The sequence below is a fragment of the Parambassis ranga genome, unplaced genomic scaffold, assembly GCF_900634625.1.
Source record: "Parambassis ranga unplaced genomic scaffold, fParRan2.1 scaffold_37_arrow_ctg1, whole genome shotgun sequence".
NCBI lineage: Eukaryota > Metazoa > Chordata > Actinopteri > Ambassidae > Parambassis > Parambassis ranga.
In genome coordinates this window covers 915,643-919,981 of record NW_021144804.1, presented here as the reverse complement: position 1 = coordinate 919,981, position 4,339 = coordinate 915,643, and the positions used below count along the sequence as shown (strand labels likewise).

The 4,339-nt window shown below is 43.3% G+C and overlaps 1 non-coding gene across 1 annotated transcript; it reads left to right on the top strand.

The window, feature by feature from the left end:
• Positions 1-1,112: 1,112 nt before the first annotated feature.
• trnap-cgg (transfer RNA proline (anticodon CGG)) lies at positions 1,113-1,184 on the top strand. Its single transcript has one exon. It is a non-coding gene; the product is annotated as a tRNA-Pro (tRNA).
• The last annotated feature ends 3,155 nt before the right edge of the window (positions 1,185-4,339 follow it).

The following is a 4,339-nucleotide window of genomic DNA, read 5'->3' as shown; positions in this document are numbered from 1 at the left end:
TCAGTTCTACCTGTTGGTGGGAAACATGGTTTATATGTGGTGGAGGACCTCAGTGGGTGGTCTGGGTAAAACTCACAAACAATAGCACTAAATGTTTCCATAGTTACCTGTGATGATCTGGCAAGCAGACTTGCAGAATGAAAAGCATTTCAGAATGAAATTCAAAATTCCAGAATGAAAGGCAGAAATCCAGAATAAGTGGCAGCATTCCAGAATAGACATCAGTATTCCGGAATGATAGGCAGAATTCCCGAATAACACTCTGTATAGTGGAACAGAAGTCAGCAGGACATCATTCTGGAATGAAAAGCATCCCAGAATGGAAGAAAGCATTCCCAAATGAAAGGCAGAAATCTAGAATGAGAGCATCCTGGAATAGACATCCATCCACCCACTCCAGAATGATAGGCAGGATTCTGGAATGGTAGACAAAATTCTGGGATTAAACCCCTAACCTGACAGTGGCCTGTGATGTCATGGAAGCGTGCGTTCCAAAATGGAAGGCAACATTCCAGGACAAAAGTCAGCATAACAGAATGAAAAGCAGATTTGTGGAATGAAAGATACCATTCCAGAATGAAAAGCAGTCCATAATGAAAGTCAAATTTTGGAATGAAATGCAGAAGTCCAGAATAAGCGGTAGCATTCCAGTATAGACATCAGTATTCCGGAATGATAGGCAGAATTCCCGAATAACATCATAACGTCATTTAATCAATAGGGCTCGACCGATTAGCTCGATCCCCATACGGCCAATCTGTGTTTTCATTGTTGAAGCGTGGACATGCCTGTTTCACTTACTGTGTGCTGGTTGGTACATTGGACTCAAGGATTGGTTTTTGAAGACACTCCTCCAAGTGGTGTCTTCAGTTCTGCTACTATTCTGGTTGGGAATCTGAGTTTTATGTGTTCAGGATCTCTGTGGGTGGATCTTGCAGGAACTCAGACTTTTAATCTGAGGGCCCAGGATTCAAGTCCCTGTTCAGGAGCAACACTATATATTCCGAACCAGAAATCTTTGTACATATCTTTACCAATGTCAAACTAAGAAAAACATGTGCTTTGTGTTGTTCTTGCACCGACTGAAACATGAAAAAAAAGAGGTCACACGTGGCTCGTTGGTCTAGGGGTATGATTCTCGCTTCGGGTGCGAGAGGTCCCGGGTTCAATTCCCGGATGAGCCCTCTTCTTTCAACTTCAGTAGATTGAATGTCTGTCTTACAGCAATAATCTTTAAACCAAACAAGTTCATATTCCAACTTAGACCCTGTAAACAGCAGTCTGCTCAAACTCCTAGAAGCAATCTACAACTGATATTGTTTATTCAAGAGAAAGTCTTGCACTGAGGACTAAAGTCAGAATGCAGCACAAGGTCCAGGGAGAGCTGAGGAAGAAGTACAGGGGCTGTAAGGCAGGAGTGAAAGTAGAGGCTGCACGTAGACATTTTAAGCCAGTGATCCCCTCTGCAATAATTAGGAATGTCAACTCACTACTGAATAAGGAGATCGGAGATCAGCCTCTGTCCTACCCGTCATCTGCCTCTGCTTGAAACTACTGTTGGTAAGTTTTCTGTCTTCTATTCAATAAGTTTATTATCTTTATGTGAAACAATGTGCATGCCTTAAGATAAATGGACCTTGAGTTTAAGAAGAAGTGTCAGTCATTGTTCATGTTGGGGTAGACAGGCTACAAGCAGCTAAGATTAGTTAGCATTCGTTGTAGCTAACGTCTATGGTCGCGTCATATAGCTGTCAGAGGTAAGTGGTGAACACGGTTAGTACTTGGAGGTTTCTACACAGGCACGTTGAATTCATCCTAAATACACTGAGAGCGCAGCTCGCCGCCAGCTAACGCAATCCAAAAGTGCTTTGCTTTACTTTTGTAGTGTAGCTGGCAGGCTAACGTTAGCCCAGAGCTAACGCTCTGTGTTAGCCTAAGCAGCACTTGTATGCAGGGGTACAGCCAGTGCTTAAGTGTAGTTAATGTGAAACAATACAGTTGTGCAGGGATTTATGAAGTGAAGCAGTCGGCATATTTTCGCAATATTTTATTTTTATATATTTTTTGTCTGCTGGTGGGTGCCTGCTCCCCTGCGTGTGTGTCTGTGCTGCTGGGTGTGCATCGGGCTGGAACTGCGCCGTACGACACAGAGCAGGGGAGACCTGTAAACGTGCTGAAATGACTTTGTTTAGTAAAAGGAAAAGGTATAAACGTGTTCTATTGTAAGGGGACCACCTGCATGCAGATGTACTTTAATACAGTGGTCCCCAACCACCGGGCCGGGGACCGGTACCGGTCCGTGGGTCATTTGGTACCGGGCCGCACAGAAAGACTGAGCAAAACATATATTTTTCATTATCTGAGTCTGAAAGCTGTTTCATTTATAAATCGATCAGATTCATCCGCCTGTGCCTTTAAGCACCTGCCCAGACGCTTGTCTCGGTCACGGGATACGGCCCCAAAATTAAGCCCACAAGCAGCAAAAATGAATAAAAAACAAACGTCTTTGGAGAGCTTCTTCGGAAAGGGGAAAAGGCCTAACGAGGAGACAGAAGAAGAGGAGCCTACCCCTTCAAAGAAAAAGAAACCCGCATTTAAAAGACTATATCAGGAGTCCTATTTAAAATACGGATTTATTGCAACAGGTGATTCTCACACACCAAGTCCGCTCTGAGTGATTTGGCGACAGACTCGCAAATGAGGCAACGAAGCCTTCAAAACTGCGAGACCGAGCACCCTGCATTAAAAGACAAGCCATGGAAGAAAACATGAACAAGAACGACTGAAGCAATTAATGACGGCCAAAACAAAATTACGGAGTGGACCATAAGAAACACACTTCGGGTGTCATGTCTCCCATTATCCCTAGAAGGGACCGCCTCATTGCTGAGAAAGCTCAAAGGCTCCCACTAATTAAGCATAAGAGTAAGTTGTCTCTTTATGCACTTTTTTTCTGTGCCGGTCCGTGAAAGTATTGTTTTACATGATACCGGTCCGTGGTGCAAAAAAGGTTGGGGACCGCTGCTTTAATACATGGATTAGGCTACTACTAAATCCATAGGCGTCGCTACCATTATATCAGAGGGGGACGTGTCCCCTCCACATTTTAAAACGGCCCGTTTGGACCCCCCCCACATTTAGTGAGTAGGAAACTCCACCTAATGCTGTCTCGATTGCTCGTGAAAAAGTTCGTAAGAGAATAACCTCACCGCTGAAATCCACTCCATGTTTTCCTGGTTACCACAGCGCTGCAATACCGTTACTATAGTAACGGACCTAACAAAGCCAGTGGTTTCTTCGAGCGAGCGTAAAACACACGTAAAGAGAACCGTCAGTGCTGGTCGACGCTGGAGGAGGTGACGTCAGTGTCATCCCACAAAGTCCAGCTCATGCTGAAGCCTGACTGTTTGTCACATGGCCCCAGGTGACGTTAGGTTGATGTTAAATCAACTTAGAAAAGTTGGGAGGAAGCTGCTGTTTACTTTCAGTTACAGTAGACGGTTTTATGTGTCTGACGACATGTTGTTGCCTTTTCTGCTCCCTCCCCACACACAATGGACATGAGGAGATTCCCAACAAAGATACGGAGAGTTAGAGTTTTTTCAGCATTAACCCATATTGTAATAAGGCCAGGTTAGCTCCTGTTAGCCTGCTAGCTTCAGCCTCGCCGAGCCAGTGCACACAGCCACCTGCTCCTATTCTTATCAGCAAGAATAAAACACATGTGATGGACCGTCAGGACACAGTGGAGCATTATATGAACAGGGAAACACTGATGTAGCAGATGAGGCAGGGCATCATTATAAACACATCCACAAGGTTTGTTGTGAATTCAGCAGTTTATAAGCAAATAAAGATAAAGACATGCATCTTTTTGTAAGTTAGTATTTTAGTGTTTCAGTATTATCTGCATTAAGCAGTTTGGTTCATTTTTCTATGGGATTTGCCAGTTTTTTGTCTCTGTAAATGAGAGAAGGCCTCAGATATGGAGGCTGTTAGTGTAGTAGCACCAGTATGTTTGACAAAACTGTTCTCTGTCTCTGAAATAGTCATGAAGTGTTTACTTCTGTAGGTAAAATAGTTTAACAACCTGTTAAAATCCACAGGAAATCTCAACTACTTCATATTATTACTATATACTGATTAGGGTTGGGCGATATTGGCAAAAAAATTAATCACGATTAATTGTGGCATTTAGCCGATAACGATTAATTTGACGATTAATTGATGACAGTTGCACTTACATGTTTTTGACTCTAAATTGGCACAGTGTTCTAGCATGATACCGACAAATCATCAGTCAAGTTAACTACTTCATTCTAACAGGTTAAGCTGGTGA